Raw genomic sequence first — 19,101 nt, forward strand, 5'->3', positions numbered from 1 at the left:
CCCAGTATACACCCAAGAAGCCCCACAAGACACAATTACATTGGTACCACCCTTTATTGGACTGCCCCAGAGAGATTAAATTAGAAACTACTACTGTCTTATACATAAAGTATTTGCAGTCCTTCCAGCCTGCTAGCTCTAGTAAAGACTCCTCCTTTTCTTACTAGAAGTCGCTCTGCTTGCACGCCAAGGAATTCAGTTAGCAGCCAACACAAGGGGTAAGCCTGCTCTTTTATGGGCAATCAGCTAGAGCATATTCAGCGTGAGAGTGTGCTGACTTCATTGAGCAAGTTTTGTGTTCCTGTTGGAGATTTCTTATTAATAGGAATTTTGAGAAAAGTAAAATGGGATATTTGTGAATTTTCTTAGTTTGCTTTTCTTAGACTGGAGAAGTTGGAGGGTTAAAAGCCCTTGTGGCAATATTTTTTTCCAAATTTAGGCCCATATCCTGAAACTTGTTCTCCATGTTTGGATTCCTGTGCCCATACAGAACAGGTTCTTGTATCAGGCCCTATTATTTCATGTAAAACATCTCCTTCAGTGTACTGTGCACAGTAAATAAAATCTTTAAAAAAAACTTAAATGTTTTGTGCAATACTTTGACAGTTTAATTACAGCTGAATTTTATTATTCTGAGAGGCTACACTTTAGTAGTTAACAATCTCTGTCCACCACAAGACAATAAAGGGAGCAGATGTGGTGTCATGAGACCTTATGACCTCTACCAATTAAAGGTCAAAATCTGACTCGCTTCACAGAAGTGTAACATTTGGGTGTTAGGTTTTGTGTACATTTGTCATCTTGTTCAATCAGAGAGATATGACAACAAATAGCAGGTCAAAAGCTGTCAGGATCAGACTAAGCTTGATAGAGTGCCCCAGGTTGTCTTAGTGATTCCAATTGCAGAAGTCACTCTGGTATCAGATTGTACTGTAGTTAACTAGGGCATGTCACTCTAGAAATGCATCCCTTCACTAATTGCTTCTTTGACCTTCTTGTTAACCAAACACTTGGATTAGAAAAATGTTCCGTCGTATCACACTCTATGGCAATAGAACAGCTGTCTAGGGATAGATTTGTAAAATTATGGAGGCACCCGATTGAGACCATAGTTAAGCTTGCATTGGATTTTCCATTTAAAGTGGGGTTAAAATCCATGAATTGAACAGAAAAATAATAAATCATTCTCAAATGTAGACTATTTTTAAAGAGGAAACACTTTGTAGAACCACCTTGGTAGAATAGGAAATGATTTAATAAAAATCCCCAGTTTTTTAAATTTCTGGAGGGATTAATATTTTTAGGCCTGTAGATAGGCAAACAAAAATAGGTATGCTATAGGGAGGCTGTAACAATTTTTAAATGGGATGACTAGCCCGCCTTTCAGGAAACTGAAATCCCAGGTGCAATTTCTTGCATTTTAAATAGAAAAAAAATGAACCTAACCAAAAAGGAAGCCCACTGGCTATTTATTTGGAATTCTGGAATAACTTGCCCTCAGCCAATTATATTCCATTAAAACACCAAATGAACCTGATAGCAAAATACTTGGGTGCACAAAACGTAGTGAAGGTTCCATTCTTCGCTCCTCCCAAGCAGAGCTGTCTGGAATGGAAATGGAGGCTGCAGGGAGCCAGCTGAAGCTCTCCCTGAACCTGAATTGCCTGGTCCCAGCTAGGTAAAGCTGCACAAATGTTTGATTTTTTACAAAATGCATTACACCAAACTTTGTTAAATTTGAGACAGTCTCTCTGTTCTTTCACTTTCTCCAATCAACAGTTTTCTTCTGTTCTCCCCCTCCCCCCCCACCATGTGCATTTTTCTCATAGATAGCTTTTTGTTCTAGATCCCAATTTTCTGTTCATCTCCCCGCTTCCATTTTACTCCATTCATTTGTTCCTACCTCTTTCCCTTGCCCTCAGCCATTTTATCTAACCTTAGATTTATATTTTAAGGTGAGGTTTGGATTAACACTATATGTAGTTTTAGGATAAAAGCTTGCCTTCATCTTATTGTGATTGGAGTGAAAGCTGTGCAGTTTAGAGAGATGTTAAGGCTTCTAACGTGCTTTGTTGATCGTTGCAATTTTGAAAGTAAAAGGGCCTTTCTGGTAGAGGAGAGCATCTTGTATTTAAGTATCATGATTGGATGGTAAGGCATGTGATCTGAAGTTTGTCTGGATGATAATCTTAGCTAAATTAAAATTTAAAAGAAATCACCAGTGATTATCATTACATTGATAAAAAAGGCACTTGGGCAACCTTATCTGTGAAGTAGCATATTGTGTACAGGCATATAATAGTGAGGGACAGCTGTTTTGTTTTGTTTTGAATCCTGAAGTCATATATAATACTTATATTTTCTGATGCTTTATGTTTTTCTTTAAGCTTGGTCAAATTAAACTTTGTAGTTGTGCAAAGTTGTGCTTTGCTTGTGCCATTTAGGTATACGTTCCTGAGCTTCAGCTCTGCCTGTGTCACTTTAGAACCGAGGGCTTAAATGACTGTAATGTGTGGTGAAGGACATTTCATGGGATACCAAGTGGATGTAGCTGTACACTGTGTGAGTCACATGAATCTTCTAGAGATTTTGTAAGCCCTGCCCCCTTCCATTGTGCAATTCCATGCTTGTTGTAGTGACTTTATAATCCCATGCACAGTGAAGAAAGTATTTTAGCAACTCTGTTCTCAAGCCACTAGGGATAGTTTTATTAATTTCCTTTGTGCAAAATGTTTACCTTTGTGCCATCACAGATTGCTTTCTCAGCTCAAGGAACCTTTTGCAATTTTAATGAAGGAGCTCTATCTAGGTTCTTACCTTGTCAATTCATTGATCTCAAAAAAGAAAAATTATGAAATGGTAATAATTTTGATTATTTTCCCTTGTGATAATGGTTGTACTACTGGGATGCTACTTTTGTTGCTCTTATACAGTTATAAAATGTTTAAAGCCAAGCTACAGCCAAGAGTGTATAATATTGCTGGTGTGTGTGTAGGGGATATGTACATGTATGATTTACATAACTCTGACACCTGACATTGGATGAATTTGAAATGTATGATGTGCATAATAATGGGAAAAGCATTCACGTAAGGTCCTGCTCCTGTGGAGATTTTCATACATACTTAACTTTATACATATAGTTAGTCTTACTGAAGTCACATAGTACAAACATTTTAAAATTCTAAATTCACTGCTAATATAAATCTGATATACCTTCAAATCATTCTGTGGGACTAGAACAGGCATAAAGTCAAGAGTGTGCATACATCCCTTGTTGCTGGATCAGAGTGTAAGTCATAAATTTACTATAACTAATATTTTTTCTCATTAAAAGATACCATTTATTCTGGTACTTCAGAAGTGTTCAGTGCAATTTAGAATCATTTAAAGGTATATCAGTAGTGTTTTATGAATGGATAAATTTAGGAGTTCAATCAAGTAGGATGAAGAGAAGGAAGAAGGGATTGTCTAGAGCTCTTCATTATATGCTGTTGTAGCTGTTTCTGTCTCTCTAATATCCTGGCCCATGTGGGTGAGGTAATATCTTTTATTGAACCAACTTCTGTTGGTGAGAGACATGCTTTCGAGCTTAAACACAGTTCTTCAGATCTGGGAAATGTAGTCCACGTGTCACTGATAAATACAAGGTTTGAATAGACTGTTTAGCATAAGTAGTTAACACATATTTCAAGGGACCATTCATGATGAAGTAGTCCATTAACATCCCTCCAGTCATAGGGAGAAAAGGAAGTGTGTGGGGGGGGGGAGGGGAGGAAGCAGCTGGGGGAGAGGGGTCATTAGTGGGTTACAGTTTGTTGTAATAAGCCATAAATCCAGTGTCTCTGTTCAGTCCATGATTTTTAATGTCTAGCAAAGTTCTGAATTTAAATGCCCAGACTCATCTTTGGAAAGGTTTCCTTTGAGAATGAGGACTGACCTGTTGTGTCTGGAACCAGAGATATTGGCTAGTGTCATTCGGTTGCACAATCCAAGGAGCAGCTTACATGCCAGCAGCTGTGTGAGAACAGCCCAGGAGGGAGGCTCTCACAGCAGAGCAAGGTAAGGCTGGCTCCCAAAGTCAAGGATTGGAGTCACCTAGCCTATGTGAACCTAACAGATCACTGGTCCACATAACACCAGAGGAGAACATCACAGACTGCTGCATCAGCTAGAGTGAAAAAATGTTCACCCACAGGAAGATACGTTGTTTGTCTTTTATCATTTTCCTGTGAGCTTATTCAAGAGCATTGTGATTGTCTGGGAGGTGTTGATCATTGTAGCAGTGGAGATATGTCTGCAGGTTTTGCATCTGTTCTAACAGGGCTTGGTGCTGCTTTGAGTTGGTGTGTCCTGGTCTGTGGGGAGCAGGGGTGGGTCTCTGTTTTTTGCCGCCCCAAGCACGGCAGGCAGGCGGCTTTCGGTGGCGAGCCTGCGGGAGTTCTGCTGGTGCTGTGCCATCGGCGTCCCCGCCACCAAATTGCCGCCCATGCCGCGGGACTGGTGGACCTCCCGCAGGCATGCTGCCGAAAGCTGCCTGCCTGCCGCCTTCACAGCGACCAGCAGGCCGCCCCCTGCGGCTTGCCACCCCAGGCACGCGCTTGCTGCGCTGGTGCCTGGAGCCGCCCCTGGTGGGGAGCTTGCTTCTGATGAGCTTGGAGAGGTTGGGTAGTTGTTTGAAGGCCAGAAGTAGTAGTTCAGGAAAGATTACTTTCAGCATGGGGTCCCCATCAAGTATGGGTTGTAGTTTGATGACACCCCATATGGGTTCCAGTGTGGGGTAGTAGGTGACAACTAGAGGTGTGCATTCAGAGTGGGGTTTATTTCTGTATTGAAGCAGGTTCTCTTGGGGTATTGGGAGGTTGTTAATGTTGCAGAGTTTGTGGAGGAAGCTGACCCTTTGAGAGGTGAGTGGTTTGAGGATGGTTTCTATGAATCCTGATTGGCCAAGGCACTCTTACTGAAGGACTGATATAATGGACCTGCACAGGTTCCCTTTTTTGTGTATCTTGGGAAGCATGTAGAAGGTCCCTGGAGTGGGTTCATTGGGAATGAGTTTGTAGTTTCTCTTGGAGTTGTTTGGGGAAGGATAGGATAACCTTAAATTCCTGTGTAAATTGTGGTGTGGCACCTTCTTTGGTTTCTTTATAGTAGGTGGTGCTGGAGAGTTGTTGGTTTGCCTCATTAACATAGTCATCACAATTGAGATGACTATGATGGTGCCCCCTTTGTCTGCTGGTTTGATCCCTATCTGATGCTTAGAGTTCAGGGATTGTATAGCTGTCCTCTCAGCAGTGGAGAGAGAGTGGTGTATGTGATGTTTGTTAAGGATTTCACAGTCAATTTTTCCCCCAAAGCAGTTAAAGTAATGATCAAGAGTGTATTTTCATCTACTCTATGGTGTAGAGTCAGATGATTCTTTTTTCTTATGATTGTTGATGGGGACTTGGTCATTTTAAATGGTGTCATCATTGTTGTGAAAGAATTATTTGAGATGGAGTGGCCAAAAGAATTCTTCTAATTCTCCACGTTAGTATTGTATCAGGTTCTGTAGAGGGGCAGAAGGTCAATCCCTTAGAGAGTACGAATACTGATAATTCAGTTCCAGTTAGGGGTAGTCTTCATAAACTGATGATGTTCAGGTGTCATGTAGTGTTCATGTGGTGGGTACTGGTGCCATGGTTTTTCCTGAAGGTGGTGTTCTGTGGATTCTGGTAGGGTTACCATTCGTCCAGATTTTCCCGGACATGTCTGGCTTTTCTGAGTTAAAAATAGCGTCTGGGGGGAATTTGTAAATGTCCAGATTTCCCCCCCCCCCCCCCATGCAGAGTGCGCACAGCTGACAGGGCAGCTGGCCGGATCGTGCCACTCGCACAGGGCTCCGGCAGCCAGAGCCCCTCCTCCGCTTCCCCCTCCTCTCCCCTGCAACTTGAGATCACTCCCTTCCTCTTGCTCTCTCCCTCCCCCTCCCTGCATTCGCAGATCGCCGGACGTTCGCATCAGGCCTCCGGCAGTCTGGAGCTCCGCCCCCTGCTCCCCCTCCCGCTGCCCAGCGCACCGCTCAGCAGCACTCTGCGAGGGTGAGAACCAGGCTATGTGCTCCGCTGGGGAGCGCAGCAGCGTGTCGGGTTCTGAGCTGTTCTGAGCACCACAGTAAGGGAGCCAGGGGGTCGGAGATGGGGTAGGGAGGTTCTGGAGGGGACAGTCAAGAGACAGGGAGCAGGGTTGGATGGGTCGGGAGTTCTGGGAGGGGGATCTGTCTGGGGGTGGGGGGGTGGATAAGGTTTTGGGCAGTCAGGGTACAGGTAGGGTCTCAGGAGGGGGCAGTCAGGGGACAAGGAGCGGGGGGGGGTTGGGGGCTGTGAGGGGGGCTGGCAGGGGGCAGGGGTGGGGAGAGGGATCGGAGCAGTCAGGGAACATAGAGCAGAGGGGTTTAGATGGGTCGGGAGTTCTGGGTGGGGAGTGGTTGGATGGGGCGTGGGAGTCCCAGGGGTCTGTCTGGGGGTGGGGGTGTGGATAAGGGTTGGGGCAGTCAGGGGACAAGGAGCGGGGGGGAGGGTTGGGGGTAGAGGCGGGGCTAGGGCAGGACAGGGGCGGGACTAGGGCTGGGCTCCTTCCATCCTCTTTTTTGATTGTTAAAATATGGTAACCCTAATTCTGGAGTAGTTTTAGTTGGTTCCACTTTTCCTTTTTGCATTGAATGGCTGTCAACGGGTGTTTTATTTTTAATATATATAGGTTTAGATTTCTTGCATGTGTTACAGATACGTTTATGGTTCCTGATTCCCACCCCGCCACCCCAGTGTGGGAGAGCATGTAAAGATTTCTTGTTTGAGGTAGTCTGTTCTGGAGTATGTGAGGTGCAGTAAGTGGTTCCTCAGTTTTTCTGAGGTCCATCTGCAGAGCTAGTCAGCATATTTGGAATTGTATGCAGTAGTACGAGAAAGGGGCACCAATCTGTTTGGATTCCTAGGGGCTACTACAATAGAATGATATTTCACAAACTGAGATATGATCCCATGGCAGGATTGTGGGTGAGCAAACCCCTGCTGTGAAGGGAATTTGAAGGTGTGTCCTAGGATTCAGAGTGCTATGGTTTACACTTAGAGTATGTGTATACAAAGGAAAAATAGCGGCTCACAGGGATCAGGCTGTGGGGCTGTTTCATTGCTGTGTAGACTTCTGGGTGCAGGCTGGAGCCTGGGCTCTAGGACCCGTTGGGGTGGGAGGGTCCCAGAGCTCAGACTCCAGCCTGAGCCCAGAAGTCTACACAATAATGTAACAGCCCAGCAGTCCAAGCCCCACAAGCCCAAGTTGGCTGGCATGGACCAGCTGCAGGTCTTTGTTTGGCTGTGTAGACATAACTGCTAATCGGTATGAGTGAGCAGACACACATGTTCCACTCAGCGTCACAGAAAGAGGCAAAGCCACAGGACCTGCCTATAATCCTGATTTAGGGCACACCTCAATCAAACTGGCTCTGGGACAGTATGATTAAAATGCAGTTCTGGCAGAATGTCTTCCTTATCTTATGCATGAAAGGAGGAGAGTATGAAGCCACACACGGCTAGCACAACAAAATTAGAGACTTCTAATAATTAATTGAAATAGAATGAAAATTTCACTAACAAAACAGACAAAGAAAAATAAGGAGATTTTCCTCCCTTTTCTAGCAATTTGTTAATTACCTTTGCCACTGAGGATAAAACAAAAATTATAGAACTACCTATGATTTAATAAACCTGACTGTTTTAAGTATAGCCTTAAGCTTATGCACAAATTGCTTGTCCACCTTTAAGTACCAATTTTCTTTGGTCTTCTGTTTCATTACAAAGCACTTTCACAGAAAAGAACTGGAGATAAACATGGTGGAATAGTTTACTCTTTAAGGATCAATTCTTTGGATGTAAATTTCATGAAAATAGATATTTTTCTAATTGTTTTGGACAATGGTTATGTTTTTATTACAACTTGCCTTCTTAATAAAAAAGATTCAGTCTTTTCAGTAAGGGAACATTCTATGTGATCCCAAGATGTACCGGTTAGTTCCTCAATGGACAGTCCAAGAATTATTCTTAATATGACACCAGAATTGTCTTAATATCAAAATGTATTGTCATGGACAATACACCGAAGAGCCATTGCTTTAATGGTCATTACACTGTACTGTTTCTCCAAGCACACTTGAATTACATAAAGAATTGCCTGTAGTTTTTTTAAATATCATTTCACTAGATGTGACCCATGGTAGAGATAAGATTCATAATCTTGTAGGATGAAGAATATATGATTAATAGTAGTCTTTTGATGTGCAAATTGTTAAGAATTTACAACTGTTGTCTATATAGTGCAATCATTAAAATTACACTAACCTTGTTTAAGGTGAAAAGATTGCAAGAGAAAATTTAAAGACTGAATTAGGAATAGACTGTACTGCACTGGAAAAAGTGATATTTAGTATCGATTCAGTGCTATTGGTATGCATGATGTTTTACAGAGTGTTAAGACCCTTCATATGAAAGGTACCTTTTCATCCAACTCCCCCTAAAACTCAATGGGAATCTTTCTGTTAAGTTTGATAGATATATTATATAAACTTGGACATAGCACAGAAAAGGATAACTAAGTTTGGAAGTTTATTTAAATACATGTGTCACAGCAATGTCAAAAATCCCAGTTTTAAATTTAAAAAAATCTGAACAGTCACAGCATACAAAGTTGTTCTGGGAAACTCAGAAATATGAAATAAGTAGTTCCCAGCAAGTTTTTGTTCTCTGGCTCCAGCCCCACTCCCCAGCTCTGATGCCTTAGCAAGCTCTCCTCCCTGGCTCCAGTCCCTCTTCCTAGTTCCCTCCCACCCTTCTCCCCTCACATATCCTTATCTATGGAGCTGCTAATGGCCCTACTATAATAATTCAATTTAGCATATGTGTTCCCATTAGAAGGCAGCAAAGGACAGCAGGTACACAGAAGTAAAGACCATATTTCTAAAGGTTTTTTCAGTATAGACAGTCCCAGTGACCGACTCTTAAAACAGAACCAGCACAGCCTGGTCAGTGGCTGTCGCTGAGCAGAGAGAGAGAGAGAGAGAGAGAGAAGTAAGCAATGTGCTTCAACCATGACATAAGACTATATAGTAAGAAGGGATTTTATTTCTCAGGCACACCAGGGTTGCCAAACAATTTAACCCAATGGTTTTATGCGGTGGACTTTTTTGCTATGGATAGGACTGAGACCAATTTGTTTCACATAATCCACTGAACAGCTCTTGGATAGCAATAGCTTCCAGTAACTACCAGCTAGAGCTAAATATGAATTAAATAATCCCAAAGTGAAAAATCTCTATATCACACTAACAAAATACTGAGGCATCCAGTACTCCGTATTAGCATATTTAAGATTTTCTCTTATGGGTAAGACCTCATTAACTCCCTCAATAGAAAATACCTTGATTTGTAACTGTAGACTACAGCAGTTCTGTTCTATGTGGACTGAGTATTTACATATAGTAAAAAGAACAGGAGTACTTGTGGCACCTTAGAGACTAACAAATTTATTTGAGCATAAGCTTTCGTGGGCTACAGCCCACTTCATCGGATGCATGTAGTGGAAAATACAGTACGTATATACACACACACACACACACACAAATGGGTGTTACCATACACACTATAAGGAGAGTGATCAGTTAAGGTGAGCTTTTATCAGCAGGAGAGAAAAAGAACTGTTTGTAGTGGTAATGAAAATGGCCCATTTCCGGCAATTGACAAGGAGATATGAGGAACTGTATTTGGGGGGGGGGGAGGGGGAATAGTTTTAAATTGTGTAATGGCCCATCCACTCCCAGTCTTTATTCAAGCCTAATTTAATGGTGTCCAATTTGCAAATTAATTCCAATTCAGCAGTCTCTCGTTGGAGTCTGTTTTTGAAGTTTTTTTGTTGTAATATTGCGACTTTTAGGTCTGTAATCGAGTGGCCAGGGAGATTGAAGTGTTCTCAGACTGGTTTTTGAATGTTATAATTCTTGACATCTGATTTGTGTCCATTTATTCTTTTACGTAGAGACTGTCCGGTTTGGCCAATGTACATGGCAGAGGGGCACTGCTGGCACATGATGGTATATATCACATTGGTAGATGTGCAGGTGGACAAGCCTGATAGTGTGGCTGATGTGATTAGGTCCTATGATGGTGTCCCCTGAATAGATATGTGGACCGAGTTGGCAATGGGCTTTGATGCAAGGATAGGTTCCTGGGTTAGTGTTTTTGTTGTGTGTTTGCTTCAGGTTTGGGGGCTGTCTGTAAGCAAGTAAACAGTCCTTGCTTACAGACAGCCCCCCCCAAACCTGAAGCAAATACTCACCAGCCCCCACCCCCCCATACAGTTCCTCATATGTCCTTGTCAATTGCTAGAAATGGGCCATTTTCATTACCACTACAAACAGTTCTTTCTCTCCTGCTGATAAAAGCTCACGTTAACTGATCACTCTCCTTATAGTGTGTATGGTAACACCCATTGTTTCGTGTGTGTGTATATATATATATATATATATATATAAATAAATAAAATAATCTTCCTACTGTAATCTTCCTACTGTATTTTCCACTCCATGCATCTGATGAAGTGGGCTGTAGCCCACGAACGCTTATGCTCAAATAAATTTGTTAGTCTCTAAGGTGCCACAAGTACTCTTCTTCTTTTTGCGGATACAGACTAACACGGCTGCTACTCTGAATCAAAACACTATGTAAAGTTTCAATCAAAATAAGCTTTAGCATCAAATTGGTTAAGGATTTAAGTATATACAGTATGCTTGTTTGATTTATATACTAATAACATGTTCTGAGTTTCTTGTATGAAAGTATGAGTTGGATTTTTAACTTAGCTATAGTAATTCACTGCTCTATATATGTTCATTTGTATGTTTACTTTTTCTTCAATTGGTTAAATGTTAATTAGAATATGAAACTACAGAAATTGGTTACCTTGACCTTTAATCAGTTTTGAGATATGAATATTGGCTCTGTGGAGATGTCAGCTGCAGTGGAATTCGTGTAAATCATACAGTGGTGAACAAAATCAGTTCATTAATCCTTCCTGACAAGTTAATTTCATTCTATTTCTAAGTTGTCATGTTAGAACATGGAACAAATAATCAAAAACCTTTAAATCAAATACACCAAATCAAGACTAATTGAATATGTTTCATGTATGTCAATAACTAGATCCATTTTTCAAAACTTAATAGGAAAGCTTGTTAAACTATAAAAAAATGCCTTCATAGGTCTTGGAGGGCAGGAAAAAGGTTGACACTGCAATTTTACTTTTGGTAAAACATATTCCTGAAAAGTGACAATGTTCATAATATTGATATGTACAAAGTTTAATATTCTTCATATTCTAGAAATGCAGCTATATAGCCATTTACATACATTATATGAAACAATTAGATTTTTGCACAGATATTGTCATTCCATAAATTAAGAGCTTCTGAATGTACACATTCTATTTAATTAACTTGTATCATGAAATTGGGTGGGGGAGGGGAGATGTACATTAATCTCCTAACCATAATTTCACCTAGATGTATGTTGATTGTCTAAGCAAATGTAGCCCGATATTAAGTTACACTGAAGATACAACGGCTATTAGTAAATTGATGTAATAATTCTTCTGGCACTGAATCACTGGTGGCAAATGAAAAGTAAAAATCATATTCTAAGAGGCTGGCTATGCAGGGACATTTTCTAAAATATCCCCACCCTGGTTTATTCTCCAAGTGTACCAGCACTACCAATGTTGAGAGGCCCTATTGCAGGTCGGTTGCCAGCTTTTGAAGGTATTATACTTGGTCTGAGCAGAGTTGGACAACAATACTACAAATGCCTATAGCATCTGGTGACTTTTCTACAGAGGGCTCCAAATGTTGCTACCGCACATAGAGTTGGACTGGTGTGAGCAGAAGTGGAAATTTAATCTAGTATACAATTTCTCTGTGCTGATGCCAACCCAAAAGCCTGTGCTACTAAAATGGTCTTCCCTTAGCATTTAATTGGAACTCTTAGTGCTGCTGGCTTTGTTCGGGCCTGCTGTACTGGAGTCACTCTTTAAGAGTCAATGCTAAATTGGAATTAACCAAGTAATCTCTATTGGAGAGACTTATTTCAGATCACTGTTCCTTCTATAGCAACCCAATCAAAGTAGTCAGTTACATTTCTATTTCTTTAAAAAGTACATGTGTTTTTAAATCAGAAAAAGCCTTCCCAATTCAAGTGGGCTTTGTTTAAGAAAATATTTTTGCTCTCATAAATCCTAAAAGTCAAGCAACTTTGTTATTTCACATTCCTCCTTCACTTTGCACATTTGACTTTAAGGAATGGAGACCCTATTGGAACAGTTTACCAGCAACACCTATCTTAGCTGAAGATAACTGCATTTTACACTGGGTTATGGTTTGTAATATAACGTTTGTGTCCTTTAATTGACAATGGAGTGTATGCAAAGTTCTGGATCTCACATTTCATCTTGTTGTGCACTTCACTCACTTCTATCAATCCAATTGCATTTACATTATGTGAAGTAATTTAAGGCGGCGTTGAAACTGAATGGCCAAAAACTGCAATAATGCAACATAACCTGTCACAGTTTGTAATTCAGTGGATATAATAATAATCAGCACTTCTATGCTGACTTCTATTTGAGGATCTCAGTGGGTTTCACAAATATGAATGAATGAAGCCTGATAATAGCCCTTTTAGGTAGAAATTATCCCTGAAAACTGAGGCACAGTCATAATTCAATAAGAAATCTGACATAGCCACGATTAGTACCTAGATTGCTTTGGTCTCAGTCTAGTACCCTAACTACAGGAATCTCTTTCCTCACAAATACAGCTCTACAAAACAATGAATAAAAAAAAGCCCATGTACAGTATGCAGGTTGATTTATTTAAAGCATAATCTGCAGATGTAAATATGTAAAACTTATTCTGAGTTTCAGACAATGCAAACCATAGATATGGGGGGAAATCTCCAGGGTGACAAAAATCTCCATAGGCTAAGTTCTCACTGTTTTTTCAAGTCTTACGTGCCTTGAGACTTTTACTGAGGTATGAAATTAAGCAGCTGCACAGGTGTACCCAGATCAGAGTCCTTGTAACAATGGTCAGACAACACACCTGCCTGAAATGATACAAATTATTGCATGGAACAGTGACTTGAATAACATTTCAATTTAAATAGTAAAAAGATACTTATTCAAAGGATCTAGGTGTCTTTACACATATTACATCATAATCTCAGAAGCATTAAAATACTCATTCAGGCAGGAACTTGGCTAGACAGCCATCTACAAACATCCCCCCCCCCCCCCCCCACATACACACCTTTCCCTTCAATGTTTTGCCATATCAGCGTCTACCACGTTCCATCCTTTAAGGGAAATCCTGCAGCTTCAACTTTTTTAATGGTCCTTTTGCAGTCAGATAGAATCCATTGCCAAATAAATGTAGCATCTCTTACTAGCTTTTAATTCTGATTGCCCCTTTAAAAGTCTTTATAATGATTGAGCCTTCTTCCTGTAGGGAAGGACTTGGGGACCTAATTTTCAGTTATGACCTAATTGTATGGGCTCAGTTTTGCACTAGCAAATAATTGGCAGTGCAGTTGGTAGCTCTTAGATATCTAACTAGCTTATTTTTGTGCACAATTAGGAAGATGTCTGTATGCTACATTTGTGTGGGTGCAAAACTGCACTGGCAAAAGCAGCCCCCCCCCATTAACTTTAGCAGTACTAACTCGCATGCTTAATGTATGTGCAGAATCAGGGATCAAGAGGACTGGTTGAGGCTCAACTCAAAAATCAAGCTCTTCATTTCCAATATACAGATACAGTGCAAGATAGCAAGCAGTTAAAGTCTTCTTTAAAAGAGAAGTTTAATATATGGATTATGAGTATAGACCTAGAAATCTTATCAATTAGAATAATAGACTATTAGGGTTGGAAGAGACCTCAGGAGATCATCTAGTCCAATCCCCGGCTCAAATTATCCCTACCTAAAAACCAGCAGAACCTGTTAAAATCATTTTGAAATTCCATCTTCCAGGAGTGCATTAATATACTTATATAGTGCTAGTAGATGTAGTTCCAAATAGATTACTCAATGGTTTTAAGATATTAAGCGATCCAATTGCACTGTAGGTATATCTAGAAATGCACTAATCAAATATGAGCATATATTTTCAAGGGCATGAATGGTTACTCATTCTCACACCCATAGTATATCAAGTTTCAAGGCCATCAGGATAATCATTGGACAAGCAAAGGGCCTGATCCAGCCAAAATTACCTACAGTCTCCTCAACAATTCTGTTCACCCTGTAGTGACACCAAAAAGAAAAAATAATCTTAAAATTTCATTTATTGTAAAATTACAAACATTACATAATAATTATAATTGTATGTTTATTACATGGTGTTATGATGGGTAGAGTTAAGGTTGGTGGTGTCTTAAATATATTTCTACATCTTAACATGTTTGGTTTTTTTTAAAGTTTCACCTTAACTCTGAATTTCCTGCATTTCTGATGCTTGTTTTGCAGGGTAATTACAACATCCATGTAATATTTCTAACCTTAAGGTACTGATATACTCTCAATTTAAGTCCAGTTTTAACATTTTATGAGATTATATAGACACACCCCTATGCATACACTCAAACACTGGTAGAGATGTATGAGCATACAGGTGTAATAGCCAAAATTATGTTTTTTTCCTTTTTAAAGACAATTTTATGTAACTGAACAGATTTGGGGTTAATGGCATTTCATTTTCATGGTCTCACTCCAGAGTATCAGCTATATTATAGTACAGCCCTGAAATAGTGTTATCTTTTCAACTTGTTGCAATTTACGCAGGATAGTACAGATTTTGCTTGAGCATCACATGAAAGCACTCAGGCAAACAAGGTGCCAAGTCAAATATTAAAATAGCATATTGTCTCCCAAAAGGAACAAAGGCATATAATCAGATCTGCTATACTCACATCCCCAAACCGCATTGAGTGCACATTATTGTAAAACAAAACATATGTTTCCAAATTTAATTCAGTCCAAATCTAATCATAATAATAATCACCACAAAATTCAAAGGCTAAAACAGTTAGAAACTCAAAAAGGGTTTTAATTATAAATTAAGAGAAAAAAAATTTGAATGAAGTAATATTTGTCTGGAAGTTATACAAGAACAGTTTCTCCCCCTCCCTCCCCCCCCCCCGCCAAATAAAACTCCCATACTCACTTGAGGAAGAGCTTAAAGCTAAATTGAGGTCACATTGCACATGCCACAATAAAAAGTTAAAACTATATAATAGAGTCTAACTGATCTGTTTATAGTACGATCAGGTTGCCTTTGTATTTTTCAAGCTCTTGTTGCTACTCTTGCTTCCTTGATCTGAAAAATGGTAGGGCAAACTGCACGTGCAAAAAACAAAAGCCATTTTAAACATTTAAAAACCTTTAGGTTAGTTGGTCTCCCTATGAAAAGGGCGATGGATGAACCCCAAAAATTCAGAATTGAGATTCGGGTTAGTGTTCAAGTTTGGTTAGGATAGGCAGCCATAAATATAGATATGCACAATAGCACAGCCATCTTTTATAACTAAGGGGAACCAGGGAAGATGATGAATCATTGGTGGCCATTTTTAAACTGAAAAACATGCTTGAAAAGGTTCCATGTGTATGTATGTACATACATACACACACACACCACCTAAAGGGTGCAGAGGGGTAACTGCATCCTCTGCCCCCCCCTGTTGGCTCCCCCACTGGATATGCAATGTATCAGAAAATGCTGATCATGCAAGCTGGAGTGAACCTCTCAAAAACAATGCTTCTTATAAAATTCAACACTTCTGATCACAGACATTAGTGTGAGCCCGATTCTGCTCTCACTCCAGTTTTAGACTGGTGGAACCCTGACTTTAAAGTAGTTATTCCCCATTTACACTGGTGTGAAATCAGAACTTCCATTTTTATGGTATCCTGGAACTTCCCTCCAACACATAACAATCCAGGTATTTCTGAACTGCTAGAAAAGGTGTTTTGAATTCAGCACTAAGAGTGCTTAAAGAAAAGCTAGGTGGTTTAGAGTGAATCTGACATTCAGGAGGTAAACAGGGCAGTTTACCTAAGTTTGTAATTGTTACTAAGTCTGACTAAGCTTTTGGCAACAGTTCTTTGGACTACCTTTGCTAGTTGGCTTCAGAAGGTGGAAGTGTGGTAGGTAACCTATCATTTAAATCAGCTTCTGTACCAGATGACTAGAGTCCAGTCCTACTGTCATAGATTTCCCAATCTCCTAATACTAGAGGGATGGCCTTGCAGCTATGAATAGGAACAGGAAATAAATGGTAGGAACAGATTTATCCCAAGCATGGTTCTAGTGGGAAGAAATAGAACCTCACTTCTTGGCCAGCTCTAGGACTGGACAGAATACAATGGGAATATTTTGGTGTTTCTGAAATGAAAAAATGTTCTCCAGGTGTCTAGGCTCCTGGTCATCAGCTGCCTGCCTGGAATGCTGCCAAGTATGTGGGGAGCTTGGGTGTTTAGGAACATGGGAGCCCTGGCTCCCATGCTCCCTGCCAGACAGGCTGCTGAACAGCCTGGGAGCCCAGGCTGCTAGAGAGGAGATTGTGTGGGCAAGAAACCTGCTGGCTTCCATTGGAAGCCCACTTAAATCAATATGTTCACAAGGAACATTTAGATTTCAACAAACCAGCATTTTCCAAAAACAAACAAACAAACCACACACACACTCTCCCCTTTGGAAAATTTCTAACCAGCTCCACTATCCCTCCTAGAGCTGGTTGTGAATTTTCTGTCTGAATGATTTTCCAATGGGAAACTCTCCACAAAATTAAAGTTTTCCATAGGAAAACTCCAGTTTTCTGTTGTAGAGTCATTCCCAGCTCTATGGGTCTCCTGCATCTTAGAAGCCCACTAGGCAGTCTCCTGGCAGTTTCCCCCCCAAAACAGGGCAGCAAGTACAGGGGAAAAGTTCTGCTCTCACCAGTTGTCACCTAGTTCATGTAGGATTTTAAGTTGCCAACTGTATTATTATTCAGACTACTGACGGCTGTCCAAACACATTACTGTTTTATACAGCATCTTACCACAGTGCCTCCAGAGCATATGCTGTTGTGACCAAAGGGTTAATAGTGTATGTCCCTCAGGAAACTAAACACTGAACATAAAAATGAGGACATTTAAAGATAAAATAGTAGGAAAACTTAGTATCTCTTGTACAAAAATCTCAGGGACAACCATCATCTATACCAACCAGGAAATAGTATCTAAAATGATAGTCGTTTGACAGCTCTCATTCATTCCTAGAGAACTCTACTTCATTCTTGCCAATTAACATAACAGATCCATAAACAGCCCCAAACATACCACATCTATTCACAGGGGATTATCCAAAAAAACATTCATTCAACATAATATCTCCCTACAGTGGCTGTATTTTCCACAAGATTACAACCCTTCAACGTTACACTAATAGCTGGAAAATCCAGTTATCAAATATTAAAACTATTTTCTCCAATTGAAAACTGTCAAAAACTGTCATTTATTTAGCAAGTGTGTCTTTCAGAGATTGCACATATATTTTATGTAACCCAATCAGAGTAGGATACATTTTAGGGGTAAAGAAACACACATGCACTCACATCCATTTCACTCACCACTGAAATACCAGTCTACAGCCTGGCAGCTGTATGAAACAGTGCACAGGCATACAACAAACTGTTTACAAGACTGAAAGTGGCAAAGGATATTGTAAAAACAACAAGGAGACCATATGGCACCTTAGAGACTAACAAATTTATTTGGGCATAAGCTTTTGTGAGCTATAATCCACTTATAGCCCACAAAAGCTTATGCTCAAATAAATTTGTTACTCTAAGGTGCTACAAGGACTCCTTGGATTTTTGCAGATGCAGACCAACAAGGCTACCACTCTGAAAATATATTGTATCCACTTAAAAGTTCAGAGAAATTAGATAAGAGGATTATATTTAGCAAAGTTGAAATTTAGCTGGGACACTGAAGCTAATTCTTGTAAGAGTAAAATGCCATCAGATACTCAGTGTTCACAGGATTCAGTGTCCACAGGATTTTGCTTTTCTTATTTCCCAAAAGCAACACTTTCAATAGTCTAGTGCCTCCTGGCACCTCAGTACTGACTCACTGCACAGTGTGATCATCAGCATTACAGATCTAGATCAGCATTACAGTCTGCTATCCATGCTGGTTCTTATACATTTATTTAGTAGCAGCCTTTGATACCATTGTCCATAAAGATTTTGTAGGGATCTAAAGGTTCTGTTCTTCTTCACACACATTTTAGATATAGATAGAGAACAGTGAGTTGTCTGAAGATCTAGTCCAGGGGTGGCCAACCTGAGCCTGAGAAGGAGCCAGAATTTAACAACGTACATTGCCAAAGAGCCACAGTAATATATCAGTAGCCCCCCATTAACCCTCTTTTCCCCCCTTGCTCCCAGTGCCTCCCACCCACTGGCAGCCCCACTGATCAGCACCTCCCACTCCCTTCCCACAGCCCCCAATCAGCTGTTTCGTGGCGTGCAGGAGGCTTGGGGGGGGGGAAGAGCGAGGGCACGGCAGGCTCAGGGGAGGGGGCAGGAAGGGGTTGAGTGGGGGAAGAGACTGTGGCAGAGCCAGGGGTTGAGCAGTGAGCACCACTCAGCACATTGGAAAGTTGGCACCTGTAGCTCCAGCCCTGGAGTCGATGCCTATACAAGGAGCCACATATTAACTTCTGAAGAGCCGCATGTGGCTCCAGAGCCACAGGTTGGCCACCCCAATCTAGTCAGATGGCTGGGTCATGATGCCATCAAGATACATATGACCGGCAACTTACAACTCCCCTTTTTGATTGAATTCAGACAATGTGGTGTTTTTTAGTGCCCGACCAAGATAGAAGCTGGATCATAGTCTGTGGGATGAAGCGGTATCTGGATAGGAGAGAAGTGTTGCTGGCAAATACAGAGAAGTGCTTTGAGGCCTGCACATAGATTGTG

The sequence above is a fragment of the Chrysemys picta genome, chromosome 1 (genome assembly GCF_011386835.1).
Source record: "Chrysemys picta bellii isolate R12L10 chromosome 1, ASM1138683v2, whole genome shotgun sequence".
Classification (NCBI taxonomy): domain Eukaryota; kingdom Metazoa; phylum Chordata; order Testudines; family Emydidae; genus Chrysemys; species Chrysemys picta.